Raw genomic sequence first — 19,647 nt, forward strand, 5'->3', positions numbered from 1 at the left:
ATAGAACATCCTTTCGATATGAATTTACAAGCTTTAAGGAAAGAGATTATTTTTAAGAGTCTTTGTTCACCGTAGACATAGATAGGATTCTCCCCTTCAATAGGAATGCGTACTATCTTTTCATAGCACAAGATTTCAGCGTGGTTCTTTGATAACCAATCCATGCCAAGAATAATATCAAAGTTGGGCAAGGAGATAGGGATCAGGTTAGCGAGAAAAGTATAGCCTTCAATTTCTATAACACAATCCCTATAGACTTTATCAGCAAGTAATGATATACTTCCCACGGTATCTACGCAAAATGGTTGCGCGAGTACAAAGCAAGCAATTTGAAAGGAATGCGCAAATTCGTAAGACACAAAAGAATCTGAGGCACCATAATCAAATAAGATGTGAGCAGGTCTAGAGTTGACAAGAAATGTACCCGTCACAACATTCGGGTCCTCGTGTGCCTCTTCTGAGGTAATCTGGAATGCACGACCCTTAGCTTTTGGCACCTCCTCCTTTTTAGTTGGAGTACCCTTTGATTGTTGAACAGGGACTTGTCTTCTCGCTGGTTGTTGAACAGAAGCTTGACTTCCCGTCATCTGACTAGTAAGAGTAGGGCAAAAACGCTTCTTGTGGCCAGTAATACCACATGCATAGAAAGTAACATCCTTTCTTGGGCAAGCTGGCTTTATATGACCCTTTTCTCCGCATCCATAACAGACAATGGATTCCTTGTCTATTTTGCATTGGCTCGGATGATTCCTTCCAAAAATACGACATGAAGGCGATTGCATAGAAAAAGATTGTGATCTACCGCGTCCACGAGAGACACTTTGAGTTTGAACTTGATTACCAGGCTCAGTCCGAACGGATTGAGCTGGTAGAAAAGAAGGAACAGTTCTTTTAGTACGTGGATGCTTCGGAGCAGTAACAGTGGCACCACGTATTTCTAAGTCATGCTCACGTCTTCGAGCATATTCAGCGGCTTTATCGAATGACAGAACTTCTCGATTGGCAACGAAATCATGGATTTCGTGTCGTAGTCCCTCCATGAATAACTGATTTTTCTCGTCTTCAGTTGGAATATACTTTGTAGCAAACCTTGCTCTTTGATTAAACTGAGTTTCATACTCATTCACAGTCATTCCTCCTTGTTTAAGCTCAAGGAATTCCTTCTCCAATCTCTTCCTCATGTCTAGATGACAATACTTCTCTAGCAAATGAGTTTTAAACATTTCCCAGGCTAAATTCTCCTAGTCAAACCCATTGAGAGCTTCATATGTTGCTTCCCACCAGACCAATGCTTCTCCTATGAGCATTGCGGAAGCATAGTTAGCCTTGTCTTCATTATCCACATGAGAAATACGAACACTTTCTCTGTGTTCTGGATCCAAGTAAGAACAATAATGGGATTGAGAACACCGGAAAACTCTGTAGCACCGCTACTCTTGAAATCTTTGAAAGAAGGACGCTTCACCTCTCCTTTTGAAGATTCTCCAGTGGCTTTCTCTTTTCCTTTATCACCATTCTTTTTGTGTTCTTCGAGAGTCTGTCAAATAACACCGGTAAGTTTACCCAAGAGTCGCTCCTCACGAGGAGATACTGGAGTATTCACTTCCTCGGATTGAGGACCTCCACCAACCTCAGGGGTATGGCTACTAACATGTTCAGCCATTGCTCTGCAATACGGAGTAACATTGTATTTTAGAATATTAGGGTTTATTATTACCTAATACTTCTACTTATATATTTCCTATGGTTTGTATCCCTATTCTTATAATGATTTAGTTCATATATTGAACTTTCAATAGTTTAAGTCTAAATACCAATCCGTGCAATTTAGTTCATTCAAACTACTGCTCTGATACCATGATTGAAAGACCCTATCTTTCGTATTTATGAAAGACCCAAACTTTCATACTCGACAATATAGTTACTCCAAAACATGCTACTTGCATATTCATAAAAAAAATATTTTACATTGATAAAGAGATTACAAACTACTGGATACAAACCGACTATTTTAAAGTGTTATATATTACATAACTTCCCAGGATTCTATAGTTTTATACATATGGGAGTGCAAAATACAATAGTTTCAAACTATTCATAAGCTTCCATCGATACAATAGTTTCAAACTATTCAAAAATCTTCTACCAGTATATAACTATACTGGATGTTTATCTCCTGCAATTTGTTAAACATCGAGAGGGTAAGCGGACACGCTTAGTGAGTTCAATAATAGATACAATATAACGTTATGACATATATATACTTTAATAGGGCAGAAGCAAAGAGGAACAAGGAACTACAAGGGCATATGTGAATCATGTGACAAACATTCCATATCAATCACTGATTTGATTTAAAGATATACAATCAATGAGACATAACAATTTCCGTGCTTGATATACATCAATAAAGCTTTGGCCCAAACGGCACAGAAGATATACAACTTCGGATTAACATTTCGGTAGATTTCAGGCTTATAGCCCTATCTAACCTTCTGCCACTACCATAGAATAGAATTCATTCTCTTACGGAGACATGTTCCACATGGCCAGAGGCTACATACCAGTACCAACGTGAATCTAAGTCCTTTCACTGATCACATGGTCAAAGGTATTTCTTTGCTATTAAAAATAGCAATTAAAAATAACCCGAAATAATAACACTGAAAAGCACGTAGCACATATAGCACATAACATACAATTATTTCTATATATTAAACTCACCGTAAATAACCGGGGGTTAAAATATTAATTTGGGTAGTACTTCGGCTCTAAATATGATTTTCGTCGTTGAAAACCGGGCTCTGCGAAGGTAGAGCTTCGAAACCGAAAAGATAAATTTTTCGGGCTTCTCGGGAGTCTCGGGGCGTGTTTCGGGCTTTAGAATCAGTACCGGGGCTTCGGGGGATATCGGGATAGTAAAAATATTGAAAAAGGGGGTGAAAGTGGAAAATTTTCTAAAACTAGCCGAGAGGGCTCGCACCCGTTATATAGGGTCGAGCTTCGGATCCGAAGCGAAGGGAAGGAGACAGGTGGTTCCGAGGCTCGGATGCGAGGAGTCATCAGCTTCATGCACGTCATCGGCGGGGTCTTCGGCTCGGTCTTCGGCTCGGACGCTGACGGTGCGCAGGTGGCTCGCACGTGGGTTGCACATGCGAGGGTGATCAAGGGGGTCTCCTGCGAAGGTGTTCTGAGCTTAGTGGTCCTCGGGCTTGGTCCAATCAGAAGGCAACACGCAAGGCTGCGGTCCAATCAGAAGCGAACACCTGTCTGACACGTGGAAGCCTCGCATATGAGGGTGACGTGCAGCACTATTCATGCGAATTTTCTCGAAAAATGTGCCAAATCTTGTAAAATCCATAACTTTCGCATACGACCTCCGTTTTTGACGTTCTTTATATGTACGCGAAGCTAAAATTATGCTCTACAACTTTCGTTTAGACCTCATCGGCTAATTTTGAATTTAATTTTAATATTATTATTTTTAACAGACCGGGACAGGAAAATCCGTTAAAAATTCATAACTTCTTCATCCGACGTCCGTTTTCGTCAGACTTTTTACCGTTGCACTACTAATGATGAGACCTTCAATTCTCGTTTAGGTTGTGTCGGCTAAAAATCACTCGATCGAAAATTCGAGTTTTTAGTTGTCTACTGCTAAGCTGAAACTTCGAAAAATCATAACTTCCTCATACGAAGTCAGATTCAAACGGTCTTTATATGAAAGTTGATTATTTTCACGACTTCTACAACTTTCATTTACATCACTAAGGCTAAAAATTAGTTTATCGAAAACTAAATTTTTATGCGACAAGGTATTTTCCGGATTTATCACGGATCTTCGTTTGGTCATAACTTCTTCGTTATAACTCGGATTTTGATGAGGTTTTCGCCTAAATGTTTCTAACGAGATTATCTACAACTTTCAATAACAAAATTTACTTATTCCAAATTTTATATTTTCGCTATATTTTACTATTTGGTTTTTAATTGGAATCTCATAAGACTTCCAACATTTTATGAGTGATTCTGAACATAGTTTTACTTCATTTCTAGTAAAAACTATCTGTTAGAACTCAACATTCAAATTCACTTAATATTTCATAACATTATTTACTTAAAACATGATTTCAAAACGTGTATGTTACAAATAGATTGAGAGAACATACACACTTCATGAAATCGGCTAGCCCTTTCTATTACACATAGTGGCCGATTTCTGGAGCCATGGGATTCATTTATATGATGGCTATTAGGGTTACACCATGTAACTCATAACTTTACCCATTCCTTATGCTCCATGGATTTTAACCTCCATGGAGTATCCATGGGTCACCCCATGGACTTAGTCCAACATATATAAGAACGAATGATTTACACAATCAACCCATATATTTAATTAGTCTCCTTTTGATCACTTAATTAATTCCAAATTAATTCCTATTCGATACTAATTAAATAACCTTATTAATATATTAGAACTTATAATATATTAACAAACATTAAGTGTTATTTCTCTCATTATAGTCTATCCAAATGCATGATGCCAAGCAACCCAAATGGACCATGTCGGGTCGGGTCAAGTCTCACCAATTATAGTTATGGACTTAGACGTTAATCCAACAGTCTCCCACTAGGATATTATTTACTTAAAACATGATTTCAAAACGCTAGTATTACTTAACGCAGATCATAGACGGTTCATGCTATTTATGGGAGGCGGGTCGGAGATCCACAGAACTAAGAGGTGAGAGTGAGGTTCGTCAAATCCTAGTGGGGGAGAATCGATCAAGATTCTCGGAACTTAGGAAGGGCATGAAACTAGGGCAAGTTTCATATTCTAGTCAGGGGGAGAGAGGAGACTCAAGGAGCGGTTCAGATTGAGGTGATGTTGGTGGGAGTTCGGGAAACTTCCAATCATGGATTGACGTCTCTTTTAATATGCATAGTAGTCTTGTGGTTGAGTCCAGAGTGAGGACTTCGAGATTTGAAGTATGTCCTAGACATCCATTGGGATGCAGGTTGCAGCTCAGGATGTGTGGAGTGGTGATGATTAGGGTGTGGCAAGGCCATGGAGGGTTATAGGTTTTGTAAGACTACGATGGGAACGTAGCAATCGGCAGTTCAAGGTAGATTATCATTGGAGGTGGTCATGAGTGCAAAAAGGGAAATCAGTTTGTGCCTTGGGCATGCCAGCCAGGATTGTCGAGGAGTATTTTATGTTTAAGATTAAGGGCCATTGGGGTCCGAGGCGGAGTCGGGCCTGAGTAGCCCTCGATGGCTGGGACCGTGGGTGAGACCCTGTGTGTTTATGGTAATACAGGTTGGATCTGGTACAGACCGTTGGGTCAAGGTCTTGGGTCTTGAGTTGCAGGATCAAGTGGGTGGTCAATGTGTGGCGCAGAGGGTTTATTGGTTGGGTCACCTTGTTGTTTGGACTCATGGGAACCTGACCAAGTGCGAGACTAGTAGTCTCAGAGTTGTCTTGGGAACATTTATATCGGTCAAGTGAGGGGTCGTCGGGAATCAGAAGGTTTTGGTGTGAAATGCAAGTGCAAATTGTGGATATTGGGTTATGATTTGTGTATCGAGTTGGTTTTTGTGTAAGATATCGAGTCGAGTATCATGAATGTTTTTTGTAGGATTTTCATTTCAGTGGAATTGGGGTATCTATATGCCAGGGCCATCGATCGTAGGGTTCAAGGGTAATGAATAGATTTACTTTTGATGATAGATCAAGCCAGTGTGTTGTGTCTTGCGATGGTTCTATCTGTGGGAGAGTCGCAACATGTTTGGAATCAGGAAATGGTAGGTCGCTGGAGACTGGGTATGATATAATACTATAGTTGGTCGTGAAGCACTCTTTTAGTAATGGATTTGGTGGTGATATGGTTTGGGTATTTATTTCAAGTTGAGGCTTCGTTCAGAAGTCGTGTGGGTGTCTTTTGACTCAGTCTCCGGGTAGGAGCTCGGTATTTCAGATAGTTGGTAGATAAGTTGGGACTAGGGAGGTCTCAGTTGCTTCTGGAAAGCAGCTAGGAGGTAGCGTGATGTTTCGGGCAATAATAGTGATTCGAGAATTCGTGTGTTTAGCATAGCTTGTTTTTCGATAAATGCTAATTCACTTGCATTTTGGATTAAATAATCACTGAGTAAGTGATTTAACCTTGTTCCACAGATCTCATATGAGTCCAACCGTTGTAGGGATGAATCTTCTACTCGAAGGATTATCTGAGTCTTCTATTAAGTATAAGTGTTCTGCAATGGTTTATGGTCATTGACTTTGTTTCCTTTGGTCGCATCAAGATAATCAGGGTTGGAAGTGTTCTGTTTAGTCTGCCATTCAATGAGAAATTGCATGGTAATGAATCAGCATCGGCGGTCTATCGAGGAGTCAGAACGATGTAGATTTCAGGTTTCAGAAAGGTAAAAGTCGCTTCATGCACATAATTTTTCGGTTGCATTCCTCAGCTCGTTGGTATGATTTGAGTGTTAATAAGGATCTATTTCAAGGACAAAATCTAATTTAATTAAGGGAGAGTTGTAGCACTCGGTTCCGAATTTGCTTCCTTATTTGGGGATGTAGCCCAATCATCAGTTGTTATGAGGCTTAGGGCCTTAGAGAAGAAAGAATTTGGCCCTTTTCGAATGTAGGTGTTATGGTTTAAGTGATCTAAGTGCTCAATGGTGCCTTCGGAGCACAAGGCTATAATTATAATTTGATGACTCGGTCTTCTATGGATTTTGGGTTTTCTTTGGGAAGTTTTAAGGCTATGGTGTGTCATTAGAAGCATAAGGCTTCTCACAACCTTTTCTTGGATATAAAGTTGGTTGGAAATGGACCTAAGATGAGGAAGTTATGGAAATTTGGATTATTGGCAATAATGGCCCTTAATGGAAAAGAGTGGCAAAGCAGTCCCCTACGTGCATGGTAAGGAGGGCACGTGCATGGGTGAGTACGCCCAACATAAGCTGGGGTACGCCCAGTGTAATGAGCAGAGTGTCAAACCCTAATTTTTAGGGTTTGGGCACTATTTAAACATCTTTATGAGCTCAAGTCTATTTAAACATCTTTGTGAGCCTCATTTTGAACCCTAATCCCCTTGGTGGTACATTCTTGAGCTTGGAGGTGATTTTGAAGGTCCTTAGTGTTATTTCAAGGAAATGGATCTTGGTGATCAAGCTTGGTGTAGCCTTGGGGTTATAGATCCAGAATCTTCATGCTCTTGGGAAGCTTCAGGAGGTAAAAAGTTCTTATCTTGACTTCTTCTTATGCTAGTTTGAGTTTACGGCAAGATTAAGCGTTTTTGTGGTGTATTATGTTCTCCTTGTGAGTTTAAGCCACTTTAGGAGCTTGGAGTGATAGATCTTGCCTCTTCTAATGTTGTTACTTCATAAAAATTCTTGCTTGATGTTTAAGAATGGTCCATGCATGTTCTAGTTTGATTAGAATGGGTCTTAATGGATTAAGATGGTATTTGGGTCCCATTGATTCATGCAAATTCATAAAGGTGCTGACTTTATGCATTAAGAGCTTAGATTGAAAGTCCTTTGAGGTTTGGATGCAAGGACTTAAAGGATTAAGTCACGGTTTGAGTTTTGGAAAAATGTCGGTTACGCCCTGCGTAACTAATGGTACGCCCAATGTTCCTTGTTTTGATCGTGATATGGTATCACCGTGTACGCCTAGCGTACATCACTCAACTGGGCTTGGGCTTGTTGTGCTTTGCGCTTCACATCTTTGGGCCACCTTGTTGCTTTGGGCCTTTTGGGCCATCTGAGATCAACTCTTTGGGACTAAGGAAGTTATTGGGCTTTAGGATAAGTTCCATATGGGGTTGGGCCCAATTTAGAAAATTGGGCCTTTGTGGGCCCAATGGGATTGGGCCATTAGTAGGCTTGGTTATTTGGGTCATCTTTGGGCCTTATGCTAGGGTTCAGCCTTGTTTAGTTATTGATTATGGTTTTCGGTTGTTTACCTCAATTTGGGAGTCAGTTCGCAGCAGCAATGTAGGATTATTCGTGTAGCAGTTGAGGTGAGTCATCTCACTATATCGACGGGTCGAAGGCACCAATCCCACCCCATTATGTGTTATGTGATATGCTAGTTGTCTCTGTGATACTTCCATGGAAGACCCCGAGGGTAGCCCATGGCACTCGGATGTTAGACCATGGGGGAGCCCATGGTGTTCCATGTAAAGACCATGGGGGAGCACATGGCATTCCAGATAAAGACCATGGGGGGAGCCCATGGCAACTGTATGTATGTTATATGATAATCTGTGGTTGTCTGTTATATGGTATTTTGGCAAACTCACTAAGCTTTGTGCTTACGGTTTTCAGTTTATGTTTCAGGTACTCCGTTTTTCAAATGGAAGGGCTTGGGATGATTGTAGTGCACACACCACATGTTTCCACATTATATTAATTACTCTAGTCTAATGATGTTTTATTAGAAATTCTTTACCTTGGTTTTATGGGAAAGATATGTATTAGCGATTAAATAATCTAAAAACAAGAAAATTTTTATGTCATGATTTTTGGGTCGTTACAACATCATCACCCCCCACCTACCTAGAGCTACCTCCAATGCCATAATACCACTTACAAGGATGGAGACAATGCACCATCCCAAGACCACTAAGACCATTTTCACAACCAACACCGAGCCACATAAGTTTTCTCCTACTAACAACAGTCAACACACCCTATTTGTTATCCTCAACAGACACAATAAAAAATTTAGATACACTTCCCACAGAAACCTCATGTAGAATCCCCTTCGAAGCACTGGTGCTTGACACACCAACCGCCAGGCATTCGGCCTCTTGAAAAAGAATAGCTCGAGCAATAAAATGATATATCTAGAAATAGAACGATGAGAGCACTTTATCAAACAAGTTAACCTCCCTGAAAAGCAATTTATTGGCCCACTTTTATCCAACAAATCAGTAAATAGAAATCGCTTCTCGACTCCTATAAATGAGACACGTTTACACAAGTAACAAAAGGGGAGAGAGAAGGAGAAGAGAAACAGAAAAACACAAGATAAAGAATCAAAGACAAAAGTCATACCCTTAACAATGATGTAGAACTCATGAATTTCCCCAGGAAGATTCCAAGACGTACTCATACCTGCCCCAGCAAGAATGTGCTCCAGAAAATCATTGGCAACAACCTCAAAACTTGTTAGAATCCTAGCAACATTTTCCTTCTCAGGAAATAAGGTAATCACAGTAAAAGACGAAGATTTAACTCTGTGGAAAATATGACCAATGCGTTCGCCGTCAACCTAAAGCCAACGAGTTTTCTAATTCTTGGGAATTCCCTTCTGATCCGTCACCGAAGTCTGAATGTATTTCCTCACACAAAAAGTATAGTTATCGTCGGTTAACGAAGCAGATAAATGGAAAAAGTGAAAAAACACCCAAATGTTCAACGTTATCTCATTGCACCAACATAACATCTCGAAGGAAACAATTTTGTTCAATCCACTAGGAACAAATTGATTAATATGGATCATGTGATGATCCCAGAGCTCCAACAGAATATCCAAATATTGGAACCAGTATCCAACGTCAAAATGCTTAATGTGGATTCTAACCTTACCATCCGAAGGAGCGGTGATAATTAAACCCTTAATCAATATCATGGCCCCATCCTCGGGCTTAAATCCATAATGCTTCTGGAAAACATCCCACTGGTCAGAGACTCTATGAGAATAACTTGCAAGAGAAACAAACAAGAAATGAGCTGACGAGGAAGGAAGATGAACGAAAGAGTAACAGGAAGGAAAACCCTAAATAATGAAAAAAGTGATGTTACCCTAAAAAGCGGTCACATCTAGCAAAACCGTCAAGCAGATACTCAACCACCCGATGACACATATACTGACTAGTCCAGCCATCATGACTAAGCAAGTCTACGTCATATTAACTAAGACTAGGGAGACTTGATAGTGGCCCATCGGGCCATGCTAAACTACGCTTGGCGGCAAATCCTCGAAACACACTGGAGACTTGGTGGGAGCGATCTTGTGACAGCCTTAAAAGCAATGCCCACGAGGGTAGCTTTCCAGCAGATCTCCCCTGTGACATTTGGGAAAATTAGGTTAAAAAGCATCAATCAATCATTTTAAATACACATATAATAGACCTAATGTAACCATTTTAAATCACTTTTGTAACATCTGGATTCCCGGGTATATTATTTTTATTCATTTATTTTGGATGTTGTGGAGGGACTCGGCGAGTTGTTGCATAGACTCGCCGAGTAGTGTCGCGGATTCTATTCCGGGTTCATGACTAGCCTCGGCGAGTTCATGAGTGGACTCGGCGAGTTCATGAGTGGACTCGGTGATTCCACGCTATTTAATAAAACCCTAATTTCCCGGGTTTGGGACCTATTTAATGGCCCTGAGGTCCGTCATTTGCGGCTACCAAACCCCAGAGAGAAACCCTAAAGGAGCTAGAGCGTTTGTGAGAGGAAAGGAGCCACTTCTTGATCTTTGTGGTTGATTCTTGCAAGAAGGAGGTGATTCCAGCTTAGAGGGGACCAAGGAGGTTGTGCATCTGTGGATTTCGAGCAAAAGACTTCATCTTTGAGGTATTATATCGCCCATTTATCTGTTTTGTTGAAGGAATCCATAGATGTAGAGTTTTTATGTCCTTTATTGCAAGGAATTGTGAGAATATGGCCCCTATTCACATTGACACTTCAGATCTGGACCCATAGTGTTCTAAAGAGCTTATTCCAGCTTGCTTTATGTTGAGCAATGGAGGAAATGAGCTTAGGATGTAACGACCGAAAAATACAATCAATTTTAAATTTTTTCAAAAACAACTCGATTCCATTAAATCATTACAAAAAGGTTTTTAATACAAAACATTTAGCATATTCCCAGAATCACATTACTACAAAATCATGAGGAGCGGTACGATCACGTCTTCGCCTTGCCACGGTCTCCTTAAGAACCTGAAAAACATAAAACCACAATTGTAAGCCCGAAAGCTTATTGAGATATCCCCAAAATACCAACCACTTATACCATACACGCATAACATGCCACAACATATCTGATCATAGAACATCCATGCACTTCGGGTCTACTGTGTGACTGGTCCGCCGCACCGGCCTACAGTCCACCTGGTCCACTCTCCGAATCTAACCACATACATCGAGTCTGCAGTGGGATTGGTCTGCCCGCACCGGGCCTTCAATCCACCTGGTCCACTCTCTGAGTCTACAGTATGACTGGTCCGCCCGCACCGGGCCTTCAGTCGGCCTGGTCCACTCTCCGAGCCTCGGCACGTCTGGTCCGCCCTCTTGGGGCCTACAGCCTGTCCGGACCGCTCGCTGGGCCTTCAGAACAACCGGTCCGCCCTGGGTATCTTGGCCTACAGCACAAAGCAGGACCCGCCTCAACCCAACTCCAGTCCAAACAACCATGTGCACATATACATACAATCATATAGCAATTCGCAGTCAACAAGCAGATCAAACAGATCACATAACATATCATCATCCTAAACAGGATACCGACCTAACAGGTCACTAGCATAGCATCTCCCTATCTCTCAAGATACCGATCTCAATCAGGTCTCTAACATATACCATCCTAGCTCTCAGGATGCAAACGTATCAAAGCAGTAACATAACAACAACTACTCGGATCACAATCCGATAAGGGCCGGCCTTGGTGCCTTAGACCCTGTTGATATAGTGAGGATAACTCACCTCAAAACTGCCGGCTGAAAGGAAAAGATCCCGCTGCTCCAAACTCTGACACGAACTCCTCCATTGAACACCAAAACACTCAACTCAATAAATACCCTTAATTACCAAAATACCCCCGGAAGACAATTGGTCAACCCTTGGACAAGGTCAAAGTCAACCCCTGACTGACTCTACTCGCCGAGTCAACCCGATGACTCGCCGAGTCCCCAAGCTCAGGACTTCCCTCAATCTGCGACCTAACTCACCGAGTCACCCCGAGACTCGCCGAGTCCAACAACTCTGAGTCCACTCGCACACAACTCACCGAGTCATCCCTTGACTCACTGATTCTCGACTCGACCAGAAAATATTGGGACTCTTCGACAAGACTCGCCGAGTCCAAGAACAGACTCGCCGAGTCTAAGGCTATCTTCAACCTACTCGCCGAGTTGTTCATACAACTCGCCGAGTCCATGCCATCTTCATCCAACTTGCCGAGTTGTTCTTCCAACTCATCGAGTTCCATCCTATCTTCAAGCAACTCGTCGAGTCCACCCATGTGACTCGCCGAGTACCACCGGTCTGAATCCATACAGAAGCACTCCAGGCCATGCAATTGATCCAAAACATAGATCTAGCCTCCTACAACCCATCCATCACGTAAAGTGGCAAACTTTACGTGAATCCAAAGAGATCTATGCATTTTTCACATTAGGGGTAGGGTTTGGGACATGATAGCTTCACCCAACACTCAACACAAGGACTTTATGCACATTTGGACCGTCACCACTCCAGATCTGAGGTAGCAACCTCAGATCTAACTTCCAAACTCCAAATCATACCAAGATAAGCTCCCCACAAACCCCATAATGAAGAATCCATAAGAATAACAGCCCAAGGACGAGATATTACCTCCAAAGAACGCCCCAACTGCAATGGAATTCGAATCCAAGCAAAGCCCCTTGCTCCAAGCCTCCTACCCTTCAAGATTTCCTCAACAAATGCTTCTCCAAGCTCCCAAATGCAACTAGATCCACTCACATACGAAGTTTAGGGTTTCTGGACTTGAGGATGAGTAAAGAAGCTGGGGGGAATGGATGTTATGTTCTTTATATAGGGCTCAACCCTGAGAATTAGGGTTTTCTCCACTCAGCGCCTACTCGCCGAGTCCATCTTACTGACTCGCCGAGTCGGCTACTTAACACGCGACCAAGTCGCGACTCTACTCGCCGAGTCCACCCATGGACTCGCCAAGTCGCTCTTTCCGAATTTACTCATTTAGCCCTTCAACTCTACTCTTGGTATTTCGGGATGTTACGTAGGATGTCATTTTTGGGGCTAAATCACCAAGTGAAACCTCCTAAACGTCCCATGAGTGTCAAATTAGAGCTTTACGTGTTTAGCAGGCTTGGGAAGGTCAGATCTATGGATCAAAGGAACACATCTAACCTCAGGAGGTCTATTAAGTTGGTGCATGGCATGAACTCGCCGAGTCCAAGGGAAGACTCGGCGAGTAGAGTTAGGGTTTCTTGTAAATCACTCAGTGAGTAGACTTGCCGAGTTGGGGGAATGACTCAGTGAGTTAGAAGGGGGTTAGAGGACTGGAGTTTAAGGAGGAACTCGCCGAGTTGATCTTAAGACTCGGCGAGTTGAGTGGGGGTGGCCCCGCGATTCATGCCAGGTGTAACTCGTCGAGCAAGGGGAGAGACTCGATGTGCCAAGCGAGACTAGAGAGATAGTGGACACAAGTAGACTCGCTGAGTCGCCCAAGTGCACTCGACGAGTCGGGTCAATGTTTGATCGTTGACTTTTGTTGACTTTTAGGGTTTGGTCAACAATGGGGCCTTTGAGCCAAGAGAAGGGTAAAATGGTATTTTACCCTTCTGAGGGTGCCAAGAGGAGTTGAGTCTAGTCCCGAGGGTTATATTTATGAGAGTATTTACTTTATGTGATTAGGCGGAGGCTAGATCGTATTTCTACCGAGTCGGAGATTTACCGAGACATCTGAGGTGAGTTTACTCACTACACTTTACCTAGTGTGGTACAGAGATATGTGACAGTGTATTTTAGAGTTATGTGCCAGTGTATTTGCATGTTATTTATGTGTTTTGATTTATTGTGATATGTGATATGCATGATTCAGAGTATACAGAGTAGGACCAGTAGGTCCATAGAGTTAGGGCCAGGGGGCCCACAGAATGTTGGGACTCGAAGGTCCCACTGAGACACATTGACCAGAGGGTCAACAGAGTTATAGCCTCGAGTGGCTAATATGTGTTAGATTGGTATTTTGGGGAACTCACTAAGCAATTATGCTTACAGTGTTATGTGTTGTGTTTCAGGTACCAACGATGATCGCGGGAAGGCGTCGGCATGATTTGTACACACACACACACACTGGAGTTCATATGTTTTTTATCTTGGGGTTTTGTATTAAGATAATGTTGATACAATGTTTTCAAAAGTGAATATGAATGATATTATATGGTTTTTAAAAAGTGAAAAATTGTTTAAATTTATACGGTGTTACAAGTTGGTATCAGAGCCTTGGTTTGAGGGATTCGGATGCATCTTCGGGCGTATCTGAACTCAAACTTAGGATTTGTGGAAGATTTTTGATAATAAAGTAAATTTTTTCAAAAAGTAAAAAGAGTTTTGAGACAAACAGAGCAGAGTTGTGTGTATGCTCAGCCAACGCCCGAACGGCGATTTCCCAAAATACCCTTGCAATAAGTGTTATAAGATATGTTATGCTATGCTATATGATGAGTTATGTTATGCATGCTAGAGTAGACTAGGTATTCTTATTAGGACTAGAGTGGCCTGATATGTGATGCCTTAGTCTAGGAGTTTTGCTGTTAGAAATGCTTGAGAATGTTTAGATAGCAGTGAGGAGCTTATGAGAGATCTGCTAGTGAGTAGCACATGAGTAGAGAGAGTAGAGTACTTGGGATTTGGGAATCTGGGAGGAGGACTTGGGATGAATGCTAATGCGGTGTGGACAGTAGTATTGGGCACGTACTACCGAAGGCACCAGGCCAATGTGCAACCCAAGTAAGAATCCTTAGGGTACCAGAGACCAAGTAGGATTGGGGTATCGAGTGTGTATACACCCGAGCGAGTCTCTAATATCTTGTGTTGTATTTCAGAGAGGCATCATGGTGGGGACGCACCACAGACTAGGGACTAGTGGAGGGGGTGTGAGCGACGAGGAGCTCTGCCAGATGATTCATGATGAGGTGGCTGCTGCCATCCGCGCTGAGATTCCAGAGATGTTCGAGTCTATCAAGACCACCCTGATAGAGACATTTGATGAGAGATATGCTGCTCTTTCTGATGTTGTTGTTGTTGCGGCCACTGCAGCTGTAGTTGCGGCTAGACCGCAGGGTGGTGATGCGCTGCTGTTCTGGGAGTTCAGCAACACAAAGCCACCGGAGTTTGATGGGACCCAGGACCCGATTGCAGCAATGAGGTGGATTTCAGACATCGAGGGGTGTTTCTTCACTTGCTCATCCCCAGACCATTTGAGAGTCCGGTTCGCGTTGAACCAGCTTCGCTTGGGAGCGAATGACTGGTGGAAGTTTGTGACGGTGCATTATTCGCCTGTTGCGCTTGTTGCAGTGACTTGGGAGAGTTTCACTGGTATGTTTTGAGATTAGTACATGTCACACCCCCGAACCAGACGGCGGAAACGTCCGGGGGCTGTCGTGACTCAATTGAATACCATAACATTGAATATATATGAAACAAAACAACATTCGTCACCATTCATCAACATAGTACAACCAGTAGTGTTTACATGTCATACATTGTTTAAGACATTACATTTCCAAAAATTAATTTTGTTTGGTTCATTCAAAAATAAACTGCAACCGTCACTGAGTATGATTTCCCTTGATTCACTGGTTCCCTGAGAATACAAGTATTTTGAAAAACGTCAACATATGAAATGTTGGTGAGTTCATAAGTAGTGTTTGAAATCGAATGTTTATATTGCTTGAAAAACCACCAGAAAATCCGATATTTTCTGAAAAGAAAAGCTTTCGAAAACGTTTGTGAAGATCCATAGGTATGCTTGTTTGTTTCTATACTTAAAAAAAAATGTTCCTTTAAGATGTATGCGTTTCAAATCTGTATGTGATAAAAAAAAAAAAAAAAAAAAAAAAAAAAAAAAAACCTAGGGAAACCCGATGTTCCCCTAGCTCTTTTGGAATCCATTAAGTTGCGTTGAAAACATTATGAAAATAGCAGTATCGGTCCCAAGCGACGTTGGAAGGTTCTCGAGCATTGATTATTTACTACAAACCCGCATTACACAAACGCCCAGTTTATAGTTATACTAACGAACCCGAAGGCGTCGTCCGTACTAATCACGTTATCCAATCGCCCGGACTAAGTGTAGTCCCACATCCGAAGAGAAAGAGGTCACGAAGACCCCGGTAACTCCATTAACCGGTTGGGGAAAATATGCGTGCGAGGGGTCCCCGACCCGCCTCGTAAAATGTGTAGACTTTTCTAGCAATACCATGGACCCTTGGGGACCAGTGGTACAAGCCATTGAAAGTCACCCTACGTTGTGCCAAGTCGGTGAAACTCAACACTTCGTAGAAAAAAAAATGTCTTCGGGCCTTAAGATCAGGTCATTGGGCTAGCTAGGCCCAACAAACAAGATTTTACACTTTTGGGGCCCGAAGATGGTGCGTAGACGTCTGTGCACACTCGTATGTATATGTATTACCAGTCGTTATTTGTACGTATCGAAGAGTTAGTAGTTGTAGATTTTCATTGGCTCGAGACCGAGCCAATTCGTTTAACAACGACTTTTGGTATTGTAATGAGTTGTATCTCGTTGATAGTTGAGGTGTCATTATTTGATCAAGTTGTACATATTGAATCAGCCTTGGAATATTTCTGTTTTCAGCCCCTCATTATTTGTAAAATTTACATTTTCAACCCTTTTATTTCAATATTTCCCGGTTTGGTCCTTAAACTATTTTTCTTGACATTTTAACACCAAAAATTATTGAAATTAATATTTTCCAGCATATTTTCCATAGAAAACAATTTAGGTCCCTGAAAATGCAGTTTTTCTCGGTTTTAGCCCTTCTTTTCGCAATTTTGACAATTTTGGCCCAAAATGGAAAATTTTTGCAACTTTGGTCCTTTTTAAATTTAAAAAGCATTTTAAACCTTTGAAAAGGGTTTGGGACACTTATAGTCCACTGTTTTACAGAATTTCATAGTTTTGGCCCTTCAAAACAGAAAAATTCGCATAATGGGCCTCTTTGGGCCGAAATTTTCATTTTTAGCCCAATAAGCTTGAAATTTATGTTTTTAATCCTCTAATTGAATAGAATTCCAGAAATAGTTTTATGGAAACTGTTTTGGCACATTTCAACCATCAGAATCTGTAAAATGTCAATTTGGGCCCTTAATTTTGTATTTTTCACATTTTTGGCCCAAAATGTGTGTTTTTAGCTTAAAGAAAATTGTTGTTAACCACTTAGCTATTTTTCTTGTATCACTTATTATGTAGGAACACATTTGAAGCTAAAATCATAAAACATAAGTTACATCTCGGTTTTGAGGGGTTTAATAGCTAGATCCAACATTAAAACACATATAAGCATACATATAAGCATGGAAATCATACAAGGCATACAAACACATATAGATCTACACTTTCACTTGTATTCCCCCCCACAAAAACTCATAAAAACAGAAAATAGGGGTATGAATCTCACCTTGGGGTGTTGGTTCGGTTTTTGCAAGGAAAATGGAAGGAAAAATGAAGTGTTTTTGGCCTTGGCTCCCTTTGGTGAAGATCTTGAGTTTTGAGATGATTCTAGGGTGTAAGATCACGATTTTTGTATAGATTAGGAAAGGATTTTAATAATAAAAGAATTTAAACCATAGATCCATGCATAATCTTACCTTAGATGATGATTTACTTGCAAAATCCTCTTGGAAAGTCCCTAAATTTCGAGATTTTTTGGAGAGGGGAGGGAGGAGAGTTCTTGTGTGTTCTAGAGAGAAAGTTGAGATATTTTTGGTGTGTGTGGTGTTGCTCTCGGCCAAACAAGAAGAGAAGAGAGAAAAGAAGTGACTCTTGAAGTGATACATGCATGGAGGTATGTGATATGTGCCTAGAAATCCATTAGATAATAGTGAGGTGGCAACCAAAGTCAACCTCCCTTGGATTTGGGCCTTGGGCCGAGAATATGAAGGGGAAAGAGGAAAAATTTGGGCTTTTGCCCCTAAGCCCAACATTAGAGGTAGTTTAGGGTATTTATTGGACTTATAAAATAAAATTGTGATTTTTTTTATGCTTTATTAAGCTAGGTTAGGTTAAATTATGGATCAAACTTGTGTTTTATTTCCTTCTAGGTTCTACCTAGCCCAAAATATTGGAATAAACGAATGTGGGTCCAATTAGAGCCCAATTAGGGTCCTAAGCCCATGATAGTCTAATTGGAAGCTTATTGGTTCATTTGGATCCAATAAGGAAGTCTTAGTCCAAAATGGACTTAACCAAAACTTCTAGGGTCTCCAATTGTTTGATGACTATTTATAGTACTTGTATCTTGTATTTGATTAAAGTTTTTGATTCACATTAACTTGAATGTATAGATTACATAGCTTAAAATTCACAGTTGTGACATCATCCCCCCGTTAAAGGGAATTTCGTCCCGAAATTCTGTTTGAAAGCTAGATTTGAGAATGCTAGAATAGGCGAGGGTACTTTTGCTTCATTTGATCTTCGCGTTCCCATGTGAATTCTGGCCCACGCTTTGCGTTCCACCGTACCTTCACGATCGGGATGCGACTTTGTTTAGTACGCTTCACCTCCCTGTCCATGATTTCGATTGGTTCTTCGACGAACAGGAGATTCTCATTGATTTCGATTTCGTCAAGAGGAATGACAAGGGTTTCATCTGATAGGCACTTTTTCAGATTAGAAACATGAAACACGGGGTGTACACCGTTTAGCTCCGGGGGTAGTTGTAGTCTGTAGGCTACCGGACCTATTCGGGCGACGATTTCGAAAGGTCCAATGTACCGTGGGTTTAGCTTTCCTCGTTTTCCGAAACGTATAACCCCTTTCCAGGGTGAGACCTTCAACAATACTCGATCACCGACCTGGAACTCTAAGGGCTTTCGCCGTTTATCAGCGTAGCTCTTTTGCCGGTCACGCGATGCCTGTAATCGAGCTTTGATCTGGACAATCTTTTCTGTGGTCTCGCGAATGATTTCCGGTCCTGTCATTGCCCTATCCGACGTATGTGTTCTTGCTAGGTGGGTGTCACCTACTTCAGCCCAACATAACGGTGATCTACATTTACGCCCGTACAGTGCTTCGAAAGGGGCCACCTTAATGCTCGAATGATAACTATTGTTATATGAAAACTCGATCAACGGTAGGTGGGTATCCCAAGACTTTCCGAAGTCTATCACACATGCACGAAGCATGTCTTCAAGCGTCTGAATGGTTCGTTCGCTTTGACCGTCCGTTTGTGGGTGATACGCGGTGCTCATATCAAGATGAGTTCCCATTGCCTTGTGGAGCGACTGCCAAAAGCGTGACGTGAACCTACTGCCCCTATCCGAAATGATGGATTTTGGCACTCCATGAAGTCTTACAATCTCTCGTAAGTACAAACGCGTCAGCCTCTCCATCTTGTAGGACTCTTTGATGGGCAGGAAATGGGCAGATTTCGTCAGTCGGTCGATTATTACCCATATGGTGTCCAATCCGTCCGACGTCTTGGGCAGCTTGGTCACGAAGTCCATGGAAATCCCCTCCCATTTCCACTCAGGGATTGCCGGTTGCTGTAACAATCCGGAAGGTTTCTGGTATTCCACTTTTACTTTGGCACACGTAAGGCACTTACTAACATAAGTTGCGATTTCCGCCTTCATGTTAGGCCACCA

The sequence above is a fragment of the Lactuca serriola genome, chromosome 8, assembly GCF_051521515.1.
Source record: "Lactuca serriola cultivar US96UC23 chromosome 8, Lser_US96UC23_V15, whole genome shotgun sequence".
In the NCBI taxonomy this organism is placed as follows: domain Eukaryota; kingdom Viridiplantae; phylum Streptophyta; class Magnoliopsida; order Asterales; family Asteraceae; genus Lactuca; species Lactuca serriola.